Raw genomic sequence first — 20,998 nt, 5'->3', positions numbered from 1 at the left:
AGAGTAGAAGTGGAGCTAAATTTGGCTCAACGCTCACTTTTCTGAGGCTAACGCAGCCATTCAGAAAACTCGTAATACCAGCGTTGGCTTAAGGGTGCGCTGGGAAAAAAAGGAGCGTTAGCTCCCCAAGTTTTTACAGACAAAACTCAAAATCTAGGCGCATATTTCTATAGCATCTTGGAAATCTTATTTTAGTCTGAGATCAAGGCCAATCTCAAATTATAAGTAGTTGCTAACTGTATAAACCGCAACCTGATTTTCTGGGAGTGCCATGGATTGAGAAGTCTGCCCCATGTCCCTCCTGCAACTTCCCCAAATGTCCTGGTTTTAAAGGATTGTTCTAACCCTGCCCACAACATGCCAGATTAATTTCAACCCCACCCAACCCATCCATTTAATTTCCTATGCATTGTATGACTGCAGCCTGCCCCTTCTCTCATGGCTCTGGCACCCCCAACAAGTAATCTGTCTGTTCTGAAAAGTCTTTGGGAAATGTTGAAATGTATTTATTTATTTATTTTATTTTTTTATTGAGATTCAATGTGGGGCATACAAAGCAAAAATGTCAGTTCAGTTTATTCAGAGAAACTATATTCATATATCCAGTAATAATAAGAAGAAAAAAAAAGAAAATAAACAAGAGACATAGATATGAGACATTTGCAAAATTAGGAGACACAGTTTTTGCCCATCCTACTATCAGCCTTTGGCTTAACCTTTGAGGCCACTCTTGGACCTCTCATAACCATAGAAAAGGTATAACGCTAAGAAGGCAACCAGAAGCATTGGGAGACCACTTTTGGATCTCAAATGATGAATCTCTATTTTCAATCATTTAGGAAAATATAAAGCTTGTTGTTATTAACCCCTAGTACCTATAAAAAATTTTTTTAGAAATTCCCCATACAGAAAATAATGGTCTCTCTTGTAGGCCTAGTATTGTTATAAACTTGTGAGGGAAACCTATAGGGGATATGTATCAAGTATCAAACATATAGGGCCACTTTTGGATCCTTAGTGTTATATGTTTACAATAGTATTGGGCCACTTTTGGACTCACAGTGCATAAGGTAACATTTCCATTAATACCATTAATACCCCTAAAGATATAGCGAAGGCACAACAATACGTAGTAGCCTAATAAAAGCCTGTGTAACATAGGATGAAAAGTTATATCCCAGGGTTGTGGAGGCTATCACTGAACCTAGCCCATGGACAAAAGTCATAATACAATTTAGAACCATAGGTAGGAATACCTAAACTGGAACATCTTAATCATATATTACATCACATAAGAGATATTAAACTGTGTCTTAGATTAACCCTGATCATGACCTGTAAGCGACTTCTATATACTTTGGGAAGATTATGCAGGTTATTTTATACCAGCAGCCCTGTAGTGGCTCCAGTAGAATAATCCTGATTAGACTGATAGTATAGAGGAAGTATGACTTATAGCTTCTGGTACACTCTCTATAACTAAAGCGCAGGAAACATTCAGTAACAGGAATTTTTCCTTGAGAGAAGGAGTAATTTCTATACAGACCATGAGCTTCTTTTTGGCCCTCTATAAATTATTTTAAGAATCCTATATTGTAAATAAGCATAGAATCCTACAAGTTTGAGAATTGTGCCACATATGTAGTCGAATCTTCTATTGTAAATAAGAGAAAACATGTTTTATGGATTAAGCAGAGAAGCCTCAACATAGACTTAAACACACACATTAAATATGCAATGAACAATTATAATGATTTTTAGAACAATGTTAACTCAAACTATAGAACCTGTCCAAGTCTCTCGTCATAGTCAACAAATGTTAGCAAAAGGTGCTAGGTGATCATGTCAAGCACTTTACCAGTCTCTGGATGATTCATCTTATACCGGATTGACAAAGTGATGGAATATTAAATGTAAAAAGACGGCTGTCCCAAAATGAAAACTCTACCCATTCCAGACTGACATACTGAGAGCCAGCTTTGGCCTGCTACAACCCGAGGGCAGAGGTAGGCTGTAATTGCTCATTGAGGAGCATTGGACCATTTGGACTTGTGGCAATCCGATTCCTAACATCATTCCCGTAATCATCACAGTAGTTTGCGGACCTTATTAGGTGAGTCCCACACCGAGGGCGCCTTCTCGGCGCGCAACCCACCTTCATGTTCAGTTCAAGCAGTCTTGGTCTAAGGAAATAAATCCATCACTCCGGGTCCATAGCCCCAACTAGTATAGTTAAGAATCTGCAGCTTGATGAAACATCCTCAGTTGATGCAGTTAGCTGGGATACTTGATTATGGCCCTCTCCATCAAAGGTGCCTTATTTAATAAGACCAGTAGCAAGGCCTCATAGGATTCATTACTGGTCATTTTAAAATCCAGATGTGGTTGTATCTCGGCAGTCTTAGCTAATGTTTTCTTGAATAAAGGTTTATTAAAGGTCTCCTCCGGTTGTATTTTTTGCCAATCCAGCGGTCGTGACAGAGTGTCAAAAATTTCTGAGAGTGTTGAGTGTAGGCTCTGTACAAATATCTGTAAGTGGTTAAGTGCCTCTAGAAATGACGCCTTACAGCTTTGCATCTCAGCCATTTTAGGCTTAAAATAGTAAATCCAATGATCCTTCTAATCACCTCAGCCGCAGCTAATTTCCAGTGCTGCTATCCTCAGGGGTCACAGACAAGCAAAGATAAATACATGTAAAAATCGCTTACCACTATTTTACCCGGATTACTGGGGGGGTTAGGCAGAGATCGGTCTTGGAGAAGGCTGCCGCTGCACTCCTCTCTGTTCCAGTATCATAGAGCTGAGGTTAGGGTTAATACTTATATCAAACTATTCAGGGTACATAGTAGAGGGAAAATAGTAAATAATTAACCTTGGATGTTATATTTAGTGAGTGATATGCAGCCGATATACCAACTCATCTGCTCAGACTCTGAGATAAGTGGCCATCTTGGTTGCTGCCTGGAAGCATCCCCCGTTGAAATGTATTTAACTTTTATACACACTGAGAATCAACTTGGCATATACAAGTCATGCCACAAATATTTCCACTAGTCTATAATAACTCTTGAACAAAGAAGGAGATTACAAGTTGTGCGGTAGGGCTTTACCGCTAAGAAAATGGCCTTTGAGTGCAGAATGGTCAGCTCACCGGTATTGCAAGTCACGCATTACGGCTTTAACATGACCGTTATGGCCTTTATTGCAACAATCTATTCTGCAATCAAAGACCAGTAGTTATGGATTTTGCAAAGCAAAACAAAAATGTTTTACAAAACTCATAAAAAATATGTTACAAAGTACACTAACGCCCATAAACTACCTATTAATCGAAAATACTAAAATAAACCTATTAACCCCATAACGGCCGTCCCCCCACATTGCCAACACTAACTAAACCTATAAACCCTTTAACCGTCGACCCCCCCATGTCACAACTCCCTAAATAAACCTATTAACCCCTAAACCAACGGCCCCCTCACATCACTAAAAACTAAATTAAACTATTAATCCCTAAAAATAACACCTGCTAACTTTAAATTAAAGTTACAATATAACTATCATAAAATAAATAAAAACTTACCTGTGAAATAAAAAAAACCTGAGCTTATACTATAAAAAACCTAAATTACAAAATTAAAAAATCCTAACACTAGGAAAAAACAAACAAACCTAACATTTTATAACAAAAACTTAAATTAAACAAAATAAAAAAACCTAACATTACACAAAATAACAAACTCTAAAATTGTGAAAATTAAAAAAAATCTAAGATTACAGAAAATAAACAAAATTATCCAAAATAAAAAAGTTAAAACTAATCTAATACCCCTATAAAAACAAAAAAGCCACCTCAAAATAAAAACACCCCCTAATCTAACACTAATTTACCAATAGCCCTTAAAACGGGCCTTTTGTAGGGCAATGCCCTAAATTTAACAGCTCTTTTATTTAAAAAAAAAAATACAAATTACCCCCTAACAGTACAACCCCCTACCCACCCAACTCCACAAAATAAAAAAGACCTCACCTATCTATAAAAAAACCCTAAGCTAACTATTGCCCTTAAAGGGGCATTTGTAGAGGCATTGCCCTTAAAAGGGCAATCAGCTCTTTTACTGCCATTAAAAAAATAAAAAGCCCTAATCTACAAAAAAAAAAAAAAAACACCCAAAAAACAAACAAAAGAAAAACCTAACACTAACCCCGAAATAGATACTCACAATTCCTGAAGTCCGCCAGTGAAGGTCTTCTTAAAGGCGGCTCCATCTTCAATCTTCATCCCGGTGTCGCAGAGCCATCTTCAATCTTCATCCAGGAGTCGCGGAGCTGAGGCGGCGCAGAATCGGCGACGGCACAGACATCCGACGTGGAGGCTCCTCTTCATTCGATCATCCGCCACACACTGAAGCTTGAATGCAAGGTACCCCTTTTATATTGGGGTACCTTGCATTCCTATTGGCTGAAAAAATTAAATCAGCCAATTGGATGAGAGCTGCTTAAATTCTATTGGCTGATTTTAACTATTAGCTTAGGTTTTTATATAGTTAGGTCTTTTTTATTTTGGGGGGTTGTACTGTTAGGGGGCAATTTGTATTTTTTAAAGCAAAAAAACTGTTAAACGTAGGGCACTGCCCTAGAAAAGGCCCTTTTGAGGGCTATTGGTAGTTTAGTGTTAGATTATGGGGTGTTTTTATTTTGGGGTGGCTTTTTTTTTTTTTTTTTGACATTTTAAATGTTTATTGGATGAAATAAAGCAATACAGATTAATGCATCAAAAAAAAGGAATCACATAGATCATAATGTGAGCGACTTTAACAAAAGCTATACTGATTTCTCGTATTCTGAAAACTTAGCATCCAGCTTTTGTGAATATAATTGTTGTAGTAGTAAACAACATTAATCAACACTTAACAAGGAAACAAAACAAAGGAACATAACAAAACAACAGTTGGTCACTTTGTACACTTAAGTTCTATATCGACAACGCCCATGTACATCTAAGGATTTTTCCTTTCTGTTTAGGTAACTGCAAGATTTGAATTAAGCCCACCTCCCCAATGTGCCTCAATTGATCTAGTTATGCGAAGATGGCAATTAATGTGTGTGCAATCGTGTTTCCCAATAAAATTGTATATTATGGAATGTTTCCATATCTTTTCTAATGAAATAGCCATATTCCTCCAAGCGGATTGTATGTTCCATCAGTGTCTCCCATGCCTGATATGTGGGAATTGTTTGTGATTTCCAGTTGGCGGCTATCAGGGATTTTGCAGTATTTAAGGCTAACTGTACTAGTTTCCGACGTATCTTACACTTACACCGTGGGAGCAAGTTCAACAGAGCCTTGGTGGGTTGGATTTGGTAGTCCCTATCTAGATTACTGATGTTTTTAATATACTCCCCTACTCTTAACCAGAAGGGTTGTAATTTGTTACATGCCCACCAGATGTGAGTCATAGAGCCTTTGCTACCGCAACCTCTCCAGCACATATCCAAAGCTGACGGATAAATCGCCTTAATCCTGACTGGGGTGAGATACCACCTCGTCAGGACCTTGAAGTTTAACTCCAATGACCTGGCTGATACAGAAGATCTTTTTGTATTATACATGATCCTTCTCCATTCCTTATCAGATAATTCACTACCCAATTCCCTATGCCATCTGTCGATATAATTAGGAGTTTCAGTCTTTTCCCCACATAATAGTGCCTTTTTTGCCCATGATAAGGTATGCCTTAAAGGTTGATCTTGTAAGCATTGTTGCTCAAATGAAGTAGGTTGTCTAGTCACTTGTCCCCTATCTGGTGACGTGGCTAAATAGTGGCTGAGTTGGTAATACTTCAGCCATTTTGAGAAGGCCCCCCCTAATATCTCGCCCAAATCAGTCCTCTGTTTGAGTTTGTTACCGCTTAGAAATTTATATATGGGAGCCGTGAATCCTATCTCCCAATTGTGCTGTGTGTTCAATTTTTGTTCTAAACCTCCGTGGAGCTCAGCGTTAGGTGAAACTGGGGACATAGGGGATCTCAGGGAGGAGATTCTATGATCATTTGCTATTATACTATCCCACATCTCGAAAACATGCCGATATAGTGGGAAAGACTTAAGCCAAGGTGGTCGGCTTTTTCTATCTACCCAACATAACACTCCTGGGGTTGGAGTTTTTAAAATATGCGAGTCTAGTGCTACCCATGCCTTACTGCCTCCATTACGATGCCAATCCAGTATTTTTTGTAGACAAGTCGCCTTATAGTATATTTCTAAATTTGGAAGTCCTAGGCCTCCGTTCTGTGTGGAACGATACATTGTATTTTTAATGATTCTAGGTTTGATTTTACCCCAAATAAATTCATTTATCAATTTTTGAAGCATTATGCGGAAAGCATTAGTCAGGGAAATCGGCACCGTCTGGAGGACATAAAGAATTCTAGGTAGTATAGTCATTTTCACCGCTTGGATGCGTCCCCACCATGAAATTGATTTATCTCTCCACCCATTTAGCTCTTTATTTAATTCTCTATATAGGTTTTGGTAATTCCACTCAAACAATATATTGGGCTTAGGGGTTAAATAAATACCTAAATATTTAATGGCTTTTTTTTGAGGGCTAAATGGACATATTCGTAATAGATCGGCATATTCAGCCTGTGGGACAGAGATGTTTAAAATCTCGGATTTTTGAGCATTTATTAGGAAGTTGGAAAACAATCCAAATTCCTTAAATTCTCTCAGGACTTCAGTTATCGACTCAGTGGGTTTAGTCAATGTGAGTAACACATCATCCGCATAAAGTGTCAATTTATAATCGTCTTGCCCTATTTTAATACCCGATATCAATTTATTTTGCCTGATTCTATGGGCTAGTATCTCCATGCTCAACACAAACAAAAGAGGTGATAGAGGACATCCCTGGCGGGTGCCATTTTGAATAAAAAATGCATCTGATAGCATATTGTTTGCTTTCACCTTAGCCGATGGGCTTTGGTACAAGCTGAAGATTCTGGTAATAATGGTTTCACCGAATCCCATCTTACGCAAAACTGCCTGCAAAAATCTCCAGTCTAAGCGGTCAAACGCTTTTTCGGCGTCAGCGGAGACAATCACCATCCCTACTTTATGAATTTTAGCATAGTCAATTAGTTGTAGTGTTCTGATGGTGTTGTCTCTCGCTTCCCTCCCTGGGATAAAACCAGCTTGATCAAGGTGTACAATTTGGGGTAGTATTTTATTGATGCGCCCTGCCAAAATTTTTGCAAACAACTTCAGGTCCGTGTTGAGCAGAGAAATGGGTCTGTAATTACCGGGAAGATTAAGCGATTTGTTTGGCTTTGGTAACACCGAAATGTAAGCCTCTAAGCATTCCGCAGGAAAACAACCCGACTCATCAATGTGTTGGAATGCCTTCAATAATTGGGGGGCAATTAAAGATTTGTACATCTTATAATAATCATTGGAGTAGCCATCCGGGCCCGGACTTTTGTTATTAGGTAAGGCCTCAATAGCATCTATTATTTCCTTCAAGGTGAAGGGTGACTCTAGAATATCTGCATCTTGTGTTGAAATTCTAGGAGTATCGACGGTTTCTAAGTACCGACCAAGTGCATCTGAATTGCTAGTATCCACTTGTTTTGTAATATTATATAGTTTGGTGTAATAATCCCCAAAGACATTCGCTATTTTTTTTGGGTCCGTCTCGGCCTGTCCTGTTTCGTTATCAATTTTAAAAATATGGGCCTGAAAGGCTTTTTTCGTTAAAGCTTTTGCTAACCAAGTGCCTGATTTGTTACTGTTGTGAAAATACATTTTTTTAAGGTGAAACGCCTTTTTTATTGAATTTTTTTGCAATAGCTTTCTGAATGCCTCTCTAGCGTTGTTAACAGCTTGTGTAAGATCATCTCTCTGAGGGTTGAGTTTATGTTGTTTCTCCTTTGATTTTAAATTGGAGAGTAAGTTATTATATTCTATGTTATATTGTTTGTTCAGGTATGCTTTCTGCTTTATTAGTTCCCCTCTAATTGTTGCTTTATGTGCCAACCAGTTATTAATACCATTCGTGTCAGTTGAGGTGTTGTGCTGGAAGAATTCCTTTAAATTCTTTTCTATTTGGTTTTTGATGAGTGGATTATGTAATAAAACAGGGTCTAGACGCCATATGGATTGGCGCTGAGGGAACGAGGGCCAATTAAGTTCTAGGGTAATAGAGGCGTGATCCGACCAGGAAATCGGAAGGATCTCTGTGTCGGTAGCTATAGCTATATTGTTATGATCCACCATCCAGTAATCAATTCTTGAATATGAGTGTCCCGGATGTGAATAAAAAGTGTAACTTCGTGATCTAGGGTGATGCAGTCTCCAGGCATCAATTAACAGTAATGTATCTAATTTTTGCGTGATGTGCAATCTGTTTTTTTGGGTTATCTGGCTTTTACCTGTGGAGCTATCAGTGAGTGGGTTCAGTGTCATATTCAAATCTCCCCCCACTATCACCATACCCCTCTGCATCTCTACCAATTTGCTTAGAGCTTTATTAAAGAAAGGCTGTTGTCCCGTATTGGGCGCATATATATTCATTAACGTTAGATAGCTGTTATAAATTGTTCCTACCAGTATCAAATATCTGCCCTCTTCATCCCTATAGTGTTCTGTGACTTGAAACGGAATCTCTCTGCTTATCATAATCCCCACCCCATTCTTTTTCTTAATGTTTGAACTAAAAAATTGCTGGGAATAGATTTTAGAGTATAATTTCGGCTCACCCTGCTTGGGGAAATGGGTTTCCTGCAGGAACACTATTGATCCTTGTATTTTTTTAAACCAGGCCAGGGCAATTGATCTCTTATTTGGGGAGTTCAGCCCCTTGCAGTTTTGTGAAACAAGTTTTATATTATAAGACATTATGTATAGTGTTTAACCTAAACCTGCTCAGTCTCTTGCGTTATTCTTACTAAATTTGATTTCATCCCTGTACAGCGTGTTGGAAAGATAGGTAACAAATGGGCATTATAATGTGCCATCCCGTACAACAGTGACCAATACAACAAAATAATCAAAAATAACCCAAGAATCATACAATATAAAAACATCAACAAAAAATTAACCAGAAATACAATTTCCATTCTCCAGAAATCAAAGGAGAATAAAAATAAAAATGTAGGGGGTACCAGGGACCTACATAGGTCTAGACATAGTTAGGGATACAAAGCATTATGATTGCACTTTCTTGTAACTTGTTTAAAAAAAATTGTTTGTTTTTTTTTTTTTTTTATTTTTTTTTTAATTTTTTTTTTTTTTTTTTTTTTTTTTTTTCCTTTTTTATTATGTTATATATAATATGTTTTATTTATTAAATGTAGAAGCATCGAAAACCACTATTCATATTACTGCCTAATTTTTAAATGAAATGTTCCAGAGTCAAGTGGATAATTAAAGGCTAAAAGACCTTCTATATTCTTTTACATATATTCTCAATATTTTCTTAGATGGGTCCCCGAACGTAGGAACCAAAGATACAATAAACTTTAATAACTATATGTAAACTTTTATCTTAAATAGTCAGGAACAGTCTAAAATCACCATTCAGAGTCTCTGTTTTGATTATGCTTGACTCTGGCCTGGAAAATTCTGAATTAAGAGTCACAAGCTCTCACATTTGTGGTATCATGTATATTGAGGTCAAAATATGACCAGAGTCAAATGAACGTCAAACAAGTTCACAGTCTGACTGTCTCTAGTCTCTTTTAAGTAGAATTATTCTCCACTCTGGAGAGGCCTTATATGATGGTGCACATAAAACAATGAACTGTATTACCTGAATGTAGACTCTCGATCCAAGAAGCAGATACAGACCAGGTTCCTTTTTGCTTCTTCGAATTCCAGCATGGTTTTCTCTAACCTGATAGGACCTGGATCACTTAATTTCCTCGGTGTGGGTGGATGTTGAACTAGCTTTAGCCGGGTCTCTTAACCTCTTTCGCTGAACTGTTTGCCAGCGAGGTCTTTGTTGTAGTGGTCTGGATTCTTCTGATGTTTTTCCCTCACGCAGGGGTGGTAACGAAGGTAGTGGTATATCCAACTGGGTGCAAAAGGTTTCTAGATCTTCTAGGGATTTGTATGTATGCATTCGATTATTTTTCAACACCTTAACACTGAAAGGAAAACCCCACCTGTAGGAGATACCATTGTCTTGTAGATGTTGAGTCAGGAATCGGGTTTCCCTTCTGTTTTGCAGTGTTAATGGGCTAAGATCGGAATAGATTTGTAGTTGGTGTCCTTGAAAGGTTATAAATTGTTGTTGTCTTGCCATTTTCATAATTTTTTCTTTATCAAGAAATTTGTGAAACTTTATAATTACGTCCCTTGGAGGGTCGGCATCTTTTGGTTGCGGGCGCAATGCCCTATGTGCTCTGTCCAAAGGGATTTCAGCGTACTCTGGTTCTTTCAGTATGGTCTTGAACAAGTCCTGGAGGGAGGAGAGCAGATTTTCTGGGGCAATTCGTTCTGGGATACCTCTGATCCTTATATTCTGCCTCCTCCCTCTATTGTCCAGATCCTCTAGTTTTTCTTGCAAGAAAGAGATTTGAGATTCTTGAGCTAATAGTTTTCTATTCATCAAGTCCATGTCATTAGTCTGACTTTCTGATTGTTCCTCTAAGTATTCCACCCTGTTACCGAGCTCATTGACCTCTTTCTTTACTTCCGCCAAACCTTCTTTAATCATACGTCCAACCTGTTGAAAGAATGAAGAGAAGTCCTCCCTAGTAGGGAGATCTTTCAAGTCAGCTCTTGTGAGCGGGACATCCGGAGCCATTTCCTGGCTGTTTTCAATATCCTCTGGGGTCTGGGCAGAATCCTCATCTTCTGCCATTAGTGCTTGTGATGTCTTGAAAAACATATTCATCTTGTTAGGGATGTTTTTAGCATTTTTATCATTTTTTGCTGATCTTTTAGATGTCATATTGATATCTTTCTAAGGGTCAATTAAACTGTATTTTAAGCTCTCTTTTCCTTTTTTTTTTTTTTTTTTACTCTGTGCTTGTCTCCTTTGCTTTTAGCCTTCTTAGTGATTATTTATTTTTATTGCATACAAAGCTGAGTGATGCTGCACCACTTCCCGTGTGTTTTGTGACACTCAAGTTAATTATTTCATTGCTCTTGAGCTGTTAATTCTTAGGCATAAAACCCCTGTGACAATACTTAAATATGCTTCATCATCCCCTAGTAAGGGCTTTAGGGGGGTGAATAAGAGTTCAAATGGCACAGAGCAGACATAAATTATGACCCCTGATTACATTAGCCCCAATAAACAGATCCTCTGCCTTTTCAAATTCTCAGGTTTAATGGGGATTCCAAACGCTGTGTACTAATATAATATTAAGTGTGGAGAGAAGAACAGACTCCCCTGCTCTGCTTGCGACTCAAAGTTCCAGTCGGATGTGGGTGTACTAGCAGTTAACAGTCAGAGGCCGGTCCTATGGGTTGGGCAGCCGTTTGTACACTGTGCTCCCCGGTGAAAGTGCGGCCCAATGGGGAGGCTTAAGTCGTTGGTGCAGCTTAACAGTCACCCTGCCCGGAGCTCTCTGATCTCCTGTTTAATACGGAGCGAGTGAGCAGTACCCCTCTTTGAACGCCTTAATTTTTCCCCCTCTGTGGTCTGCGTGGCACTCACCTCTTATGTGCTTGGGGTAAAAATGACCGCTGCTCACAAGTCCGGCTGATCGGAGGGTTGTCTTGCTTACTAATGTCCCGTACTAGCTGACAAAGAGCACTCGCCTCTACTGGGACCGCATTGATGTCTAGTTGTAACAGCTGAGTGTGTCCTCTCCCTTAAGCTCACCTTCCCCAGTAGCTATAATGGCGGCTTTGGCGCTTCTTTTTTCAAGCGCTAATATGGCGAGTCCTGCCTCCTTCTCTTCAGTTTAGAAATGTTCCCGGAGTTACCGCATACTATTCTAGTGGTATTGTGCAATCAGGTTATTACTACCTAAAGTATTATCCCCTAACCATGTCTATAAATTTGCAGAGCTTCACTTCTGTGCGGCCATTTCAATCCATGGTCGGCTCCGCCCCCCCGGCTTTTTTGTTTTTATAGGGGTATTAGAATAGATTTCAAAATTTTTATTTTGGATAATTTAGTTTTTTATTTTCTGTAAGCTTTTATTTTTTATTTTTCGCAAATTTAGAGTTTGTTATTTTGTATAATGTTCGGTTTTGTTATTTTGTTTAATTTTAGATTTTATTATTTTTTGTAACGTTAGGTATTGTTTTTTTCCGAAGTGTTCAGATTTTTTAATTTTGTAATATAGGGGTGAGATTACATATACGGCGTAGGTGTCAGTGCAACTGCTGAATCCCACGCCGCCCGTAAGTTCACCTCGCACATCTGGTGAATCACATATATGGTGCCGGCAGATCATATACTGCCGTAAATCGGATAAACTGGAAAGGTAAAGAAATGTGTGGAAATACACATTGCTGGAGTCACCAGTGACTTATGGCAGTATATGATCTCCTGGCGCCTAAGTAAAACACAAAAAATGTTTAAACACCCATTAAAACCCCTATATCCGTCATCCCCCCACATTGCAATTAATAATAAAATGTATTAACCTCTAAACCTTCATTCCCCCACAACGCAATCTACCTATTTAAACTATTAACCACTAAACCGCCAATCCCCCACAACGCAATCTACCTAATTAACCTATTAACTTCTAAACAGCCAACCCCCCACAATGCAAAGTATTAATCTAATCACTAAGCCCCCTAATAAAAAATAAAAAATCTAAGATTACAAAATTTTCCAAGATTAAAAAATGTAAACCTAATCTAATCTAACACATTCAGTCCTTGACTAAAGCCTGCCACTTCCACCTTTAAAACATCTTTAAAATTAGACATTTCCTTACACAAGATACAACTAAGATTTTAATCCACTCTCTCATCCTTTCCCGCCTCGCCTACTGCAACTCTGTCCTCTCTGGTCTACCTAGCTTCCGCATAGCTCCTTTACAATCCATTATGAATGCCTCTGCCAGGCTCATCTTCCTTACTCATCGCTCTTCATCTGCTGCACCTCTCTCTCTGTCAATCCCTTCACTGGCTTCCTCTTGCCTCTAGGATTAAACACAAAATCCTCACTCTGACATATAAAGCTCTCAAATGCACTGCTCCCTCCTACATTTCAGAACTTGTCTCCAGATACTCTCCCTCCCGTCCCCTTCGATCAGCTCAGGATCTCCTCCTCTCCTCCTCTTTTTACTTCCTCACATTCCCGTTTACAGGACTTCTCCAGACTGGCCCCCATCTTGTGGAACTCCCTGCCTCGCTCCACAAAACTCTCCCCTAATTTTAACAGCTTCAAGCGCTCCCTAAAAACTCTACTATTCAGGGATGCTTAGAACCAACACTAAACTTTCCTAACTCCATTGCTTTTCCCTTGAACTCATTAGAGTGTAAGCCTCCGAGCCCAGCTGTTTGCAGATCGCTTCATAAGAGCCGACTACAACAGTGAAACTCTCGGCAGGGCCCTCTACCCACTTGATCCCCACCTAAGCTATCCTGTATACCGATTATGTTTACAGCACTGCAGAATCTGTTGGCACTCTACAAATACCTGATAATAATAATAATAATAATAATAATAATAATACCCCTAAAAAAAAAAAAAATCCACCCCAAAATAAAAACACCCCCTAATCTAACACTAAACTAACAATACCTCCCAAAATAAAAATGATCTAACTCTAAAAAAATCTAATTTACCCATTACCCCTAAAGGGGAATTTGTATGGGCATTGCCCTTAAAAGGGCAATCAGCTCTTTTGTGGTCCATTAGAAAATAAAAAAGCCCTAATCTTAAAAAAAAACAAGCCTAAACGCAAACACTCAGCACAAAAAATGTACTCACGGACATCCATCTTCTTCCAGGCGGAGCAAAGTCTTCATCCAGGCGGCAAAGATCTTCTTCCAGTGCACCTGCCTATGTGTGGCAAGGTAAATATGGAATAACATTTCTCCATTTTCGCCGCATAAGTCCTTGCACTAAATATGTGATACCAACTTGCGACGCTGGTTATATGTTAGTTTATGGGAATAAAAACAGCTGCCGACGGGTAAAATATACGTGCCGCATTTGTATGTGGCGCCGTATATGTGATCGCTACATCCGTCTAAAAATAGCCAACGCTGGCTTTTGCGGGGGATGCTGCGTATGTAATCTCGCCCTAGGTTTTTTAGTTTTGGTATCTTTTATTTTTTTAGAATAGTAATTTTAGGTTTATTTATAGTTTAAGCTTAGGTTTTTTTATTTCACAGGTAAGTTTTTATTTATTTTAAAGGTAGTTATATTGTAACTTTAATTTAAAGTTAGTGGGTGTTAGGTTTAGGGGTTAATAGTTTAATTTAGTTTGTCGTGATGTGGGGGGTCGGAGGTTTAGGGGTTTATTAGGTTTATTTTAGTAGTAGCGAGGTGGGTGGATGGCGGTTAGGGGTTAATAGGTTCATTTTAGTAGTAGTGATGTGGGGAAACGGAGGTTTAGGGGTATTTAGTGTTGGCGATGTGGGGGGACAGCAGTTTAGGGGTTATTAGACTAGGGGCTTATGTTAGGATTTTTAAACAACTTTCGTGTCTCCATAGACTTCAATGGGGAATGCGTTAATGCAATCGCCATTTCGCAATCGCAGGTATTTTTCCTACATTTTTTCTCCATTGATCTCTATGTAGGAATATGTGCACAAGCACGCCAAGTCAGAACTTTGTTATTGTGCGGTATGGGGCTTAACACACCATACCGCACAACAAAATAAAGTTTTAGGGTGACTTGTAATGCTGGCAGTATAGAAATAGTGTAACGGAGCGTGTTTACACTATGGCTATTCCGCAAAACATGTAATCTCGGTCAAATAGAGGGGATCACCTAAAGGGACATCAGTTACAGCAGAAGAAATGATAACTTATGAACTCTGTGGTTTGGTGTTCACATAGGAAGACAGTTGCATGATCAGATTTCTGACTGCTTTTCAAAGTCTTAGGGCCTGATGATAAAAACCCTCTAGAATGGAGAGAAATCATACTAAATCTTTGGGTATTTTAGACATTTTATTGTAATGTAGGAGTTTCTCCTACATATTCATAAACCTGAATAGTGGGATAAACAGCTCTCAAGTTACAATTTGTCAAGACAAAATCTGACAGGACTTCTTAGGCAATCTCATCAGAGCAGAGAGCTTTAGATCACCTAGCCCTGACTGTAAACGGCGGACACATACCCCTAAATGTAAAGGACGGACAAATTACAATATATGAGACACACAGCTCTCAAGTTTATTATTATTATCAGTTATTTGTGGAGCTCCAACAGCTTCTAAGACATGGGTCTTATATGCAAGGTTATTTGAGACAAAGGGATAGTGGTCCCTTGTCATGGGAGACTAGCACTCTATACCGTTGTTTTACTAGCATAATTTCAATGAGCAAAACGAATGGTGAAATAAATTGTACTTTAATCACTAAATATAGGCAAACACACAGAATTACACAAAATACAGAAAGAACACACTCACTTTGGGGCTAGGAGAAAAACTATCCTGTTCTATCAGTCTCAGTTAGTAGAATCCAGGTAAATACAAATAGTCCTCTTGCACAGTCTTGTTATAACCCCTAAGAGAGCTTTTGGATAATCGACCTCTGGATAGTTTAGGCAACTTGGAATAACTCCCTCTTTTTTCCCACGCAAAGTGCTTTTGAAAACTGCCCATCTCTCTTGTCAGCTAACAACACGCCCCCTAGCGATGATCTTAGCAACCAATCGTAACCCAGCACACAGAGGGGCATCACTGTTAACAGCTGTCAGTCCCACCCCCTGATCACCTGCTGAGATTTTAGTCAGTCTGGCTAGCTGGACCCTTTTTATCTGAGGATGTACAAATGCAGCCTTTTGAAGTGCCAGATCTGGGGGTAATAGATGGACAACATACCACTTTTGTCCCTAGAAGATTTTCTGCCATGAGTAATTAACTCTCTGCTTTAAAGCAGCCTGTTCAGATATGTAAATCAGTCTTCTAAACAGAGACTGTGAAAATCTTTCTTTGTACACTGGCCTGTGACATAATTTGTTCAAATAGCAATACACCACTGTTATTGACATACATGCATGAGAGGCAGGCCCCAAAACACAGAATAAGTGAAACCATGTGAGCCCAACCCCCCATCAGTGAGACTGGGCGCCACCCACTCTTCCATCACAGCCCTGCCTAGAGTGTCATTGTTGTAAATCATCTCTCATAAAGGTGATCTACAAAGCAGCTAGGCTCTAAGGCTTACATGCTAAGGGGTTTCAAGAGGATAACTAAAGGAGGAGAGGAACTAAGATAGGAAAATATTAGTGTATATTATATGCATCCCTGCACAGTAGATTCTTTAAGGAGCACTTGAAAGTTTGAAAACTAGGGGAGAGTCGTGTAGAGCGAGGCACAGAGTTCCACAAAATAGGGGCCAGTCTGGAGAAATCTTTTTAGATGGGAATGTGAGGAGGTAACAAGAGAGAAGGAGAGAAGGAGGTCATGAGCAGAGCGAAGGGGGCATGAGGGAGAGTATCTGAAGACTAGGTTGGAGATATAGGGGCCAATTTATCAAGCTCCGTATGGAGCTTGATACCCCATATCCGCTCGCACATTAATAAATATACCCCATAGGTTGGAGCAGTCTTATTGAGAGCTTTAAAATTTAGAGTCATGATTTTATGTTTTATGCTAGAGGTAAGAGGAAGCCAGTGAAGAGACTGGCAGAGAGGTGCAGCAGGTGAGGAGGTAAGAGTTACCTTTCTAAAATTCTTTGAGGGACCTCGGAGTACTCACAAGACTTCTTAGATAATCTCACCAGGCCATAGAGCATTACAAAAATGGGCCCTTAAAATACTTGATGAGAGGGTGATCTAGAATAACATTCCAATAGTGTTTCATCTTATCTGATAGTGTGACTTGACAGATATGCTCATTACACTTCATAAACTGCGAGTACAGAATAATTATTAAGTACAACTTGTATCCAACTGCATCTAATCTGATGTCTTGAAGTTTAATTTGAATGCATCATTATTGATCCTAATAAACTCAAGATGCAAATTTATTTTTTGACATAGTATTTGACATAGCTCATAACACGTTCGCTGATGTGATGTTCTTGAATAATAAACAAATTATGCACTGTAATAAGCAACAAACTTTTGGCTGATTTCAGAAATAAGCATTTTAAATTACAGTAGCTTATGTGCTACTTTGCAATTATAATTAAACATTACGTTTTTCATTAGTAACTAATTAGTTAAGAATTAAATCTTGTTGAGAGAAATGCTATCATATCTTACAGTATAGCAAAAAAAGGAAATTCAGATAATATCTCCAAAATATTAGAATTTGATAAATGAGTTTCATTATGCTATAATTATACTAATCTGCAATAATTTTTATTCAGAATAATGTGTTTCTCTAAAATATATAATAACAGTTTATAAATTATAGAGCCAAATAGTATACAGTAGCATACTATGTGGTAAAATTACCAAGCAGCAGATGCTCACCAGAAACTTAAGTTAAGAAACAGCGGCCCTTAATTCGTCCGCCACCTTTTAGGTCAGGATGATTGACACCCCCTGCTAGCAGCGAATGTGCAGGGGGCAGCATTGCACAAGGATTTAACAAGAAATGTTTGTGCAATTTTAAATGCTGACACCATATGGTATCAGCATTTAGCGATGCCGGGCAGACATGATTCGCTGCAGCGAATCATGTCATCCCGGCATTTGATAAATCGGCCCCAATATCTATATACAGTTTCAGTCTGTCTATCTATTTATCTATCTATTTTGAAGCAAACTACGTTATTATTATTTATTTATTTTTTTTAAATTGGCTGATTTGGTATTCTATAGCAACACAATAGAAATGTCTTGCAGTTAATTACAAAGTGTTTATGGTCCTTTTAACTCAATTGAATTTGCCCAGTTATAACACTGTATTTGTTTCAGATAAATTTTTGCATCTTGTTTTTAGCCATCACAAACCATTAGCCAGAAATCAGTTGTTTCCATTACGAAAACTTCCCATTATTATGTATTCAAAATTATAAACATTTATTTTGCTTACTTTTAGGTAATTGCCACAAATGGAATTATTACAGGATTTATTTCAGAAAGTTGAATTTATGAAAAAGTTGAAATAATCTGCTAGGCAGACTACGTATTGTAAAATAATGGAATACTGTTGTGCAGTAAAATAAAACTGTAGACCAAATATTAGTGATATTCAGCACTAGCACAGCTCAAGTTAAGCACTCTCATTCTTCCACTCATATTACAAGTTAAAAGTAAAATGGTAGTGCTCGAGTGAAAGTGTATTTGGAAGTCAGATAGCGCTGCCACACTAAATCCCTCACCTATGGGGTACGCTACAAAACACAGGTCCTTGAGCGCTAACCTGAAAGTGTTTTGAACCAAAGGTGCATTAAAAAGAAAAAAATTGTTTTGTTCTTCACACAGTATAAAATGATATTTAAGTTTAAAAAATAATTTTTATTTATATATATATATATATATATATATATATATATATATACTGTATATATGGATAAAACTAGGAGAAAGTCACCTGCGCTAATAGACAAATAGTTATAAGGATAGAATAGTCCTAGAACAATATCATATACTGGGTCTTACAGAAAAACGATGTGTAAATCTAAAAAACAAAACCTTGATATATAAAAATGATAAACAAATATATGTAAAATACACAACAATATATGTAGATATTTCAATGGATGTTCTTGCTGCTTGTAAATAGACTCCTTACACTGTGACAAATGTTAATATAAAGAGAAAATCTATAAAACTAACAAGCGCACAGAGAAAAACAATCTTTGTGAGAAAAAACAATTATATTGTAGTTCTTGAAGTGAAGCAAAAGATAGGGTCCACCTTCCCTTATGTTCCAGGAGTGAATGTATCCCAATCAAAAAAATGGATGTTAGCTTACCCGCTACTACCTCAATCATATGAGGTAAGTCAGATGTTCAGGAGGAAGACAACGATATAAACTCACACATTCCAACCTCAATCGGATATGAGGTAAGTTATAGGCAGAATAAACTCCAAACCGAATTGTTGCAGTATTATTCAGTACAAATGTATGCTTGTTTACACATGCTGACAGATATTTTCATAAAGTAACAATATAACCTCAAAGTCCACATGTTAATTGCCTTACGCGTTTCGAAGTAATAAAACACTTTCTTCATCAGAGGATAGTCTTATATATGTATGTATATGTATATATATATATATATCTATATATATATATATAAAATGGCTTGCGAACAGCAGCTGACCTGGAATGCGGCATGGTTCCTGCTCTATGATGTTAATTTTATGTTTTTAACAAATCATGTTGTCTTGAAAAAAGTCTTGACGTAAAGCCGAAACTTTTTTAACAAAATTAAAGAATAAAGATGATTTATAGACATGTGCAATTCGTTTCGGATCGATTCAGAAATTCGGAAAATTCGCCAAATTCGGATATTCGGATCGATCCGAAATTCCGAATTAAAATACTGTCGAATTTACTGAATAAATCCGAAGTTTGGATTTATTCGGTAAATTCGGATGGCCATGGATTACACTAGTATTGTACAGTATATTAGGTTATATCCCTCTGCTATTGGTTACACCTAATATACAGTACATAATACTAGTCTAATACACAGCACACATACCAAAATTCCGAATTTCCGAATCGAACTGAATGCAGACAAATTTTTTCGAATTCGAATGAATCCGAAACGAATCCGAAACAAATTCATTCGAAGTTTTCCGAATTCAAACAAACAAAATTCGAAAAACTCTGAATCGATCCGAACCGAAACAAATTTTTCGATCATGCACATATCTAATGATTTATTTTAAATCCTGTGAGTGCCCTTCTGCTAATGGTGATTTATATATATATATATATATATATATATATATATACACACACACACACACACACACACACACACACATATACATACATACATATATACACACACAAACAAATTAAAAGGGATCTGCTGTCGCACTCTCTAGGGATAACTGGTAAGATTGAGAATACAAAATAGACAAAAAGATTGTACTCACTGGATACATACAAACACTCATACACACACAAATTGTCATGTTTGGGGGGTGTTCAGGTTGAAGCTCAGATGTGGTGCTTTTAGGTTAAAAAAACAAAACAGCCTCTTTTATCTTAGAAGAATTTCACCTAGGCATAATTATGCAGAAGAACAAAAACCTTTATTGCAGATAAACAAAGTAAGAACAGACTGAGGGGCCTATTTATCAAAGGTCTTGCGGACCTGATCCGACAGTGCGGATCAGGTCTGCAAGACCTCGCTGAATGCAGAGAGCAATACGCTCTCCGCATTTAACATTGCACCAGCAGTTCACAAGAGCTGCTGGTGCAACTCCGCCCCCTGCTGACTCGCGGCCTATCAGCCACCAGCAGGGAGATGTCAATCAGCCCGATCGTACTCGATCGGGTTGATTTCCGGCGATTCCTGTCCGCCTCATCAGAGCAGGCGGATAGGTTTATGAAACAGCGGTCTAAAGAGTTCAGAGCCCCTGAGACCAAACAAAGGCAAGGTTCAATGCCACAGGATACTCACGTATTTGGGATAGCAATGTAACAGGATACTCAGGTACTTGGGATAGCAAAGCCACAGGATACACAGAAACTTGTAACTGGAATGCAACAGAATTGCAATGCAACAGGATACTTCAGGTACTTAGAATAGCAATGCAACAGGATACTTCAGGTACTTGGAATAGCAATGCAACAGGATACTTCAGGTACTTGGAATAGCAATGCAACAGGATACTCAGGATCTTTGGATAGCAATGCCACAGGGTACTCAGGTACTTGTGATAGCAATGAAACAGGATACTTCAGGTATATATATATGAAT

The sequence above is a fragment of the Bombina bombina genome, chromosome 2 (genome assembly GCF_027579735.1).
Source record: "Bombina bombina isolate aBomBom1 chromosome 2, aBomBom1.pri, whole genome shotgun sequence".
In the NCBI taxonomy this organism is placed as follows: Eukaryota; Metazoa; Chordata; class Amphibia; order Anura; family Bombinatoridae; genus Bombina; species Bombina bombina.
Note: the sequence above shows the minus strand (reverse complement) of the source record.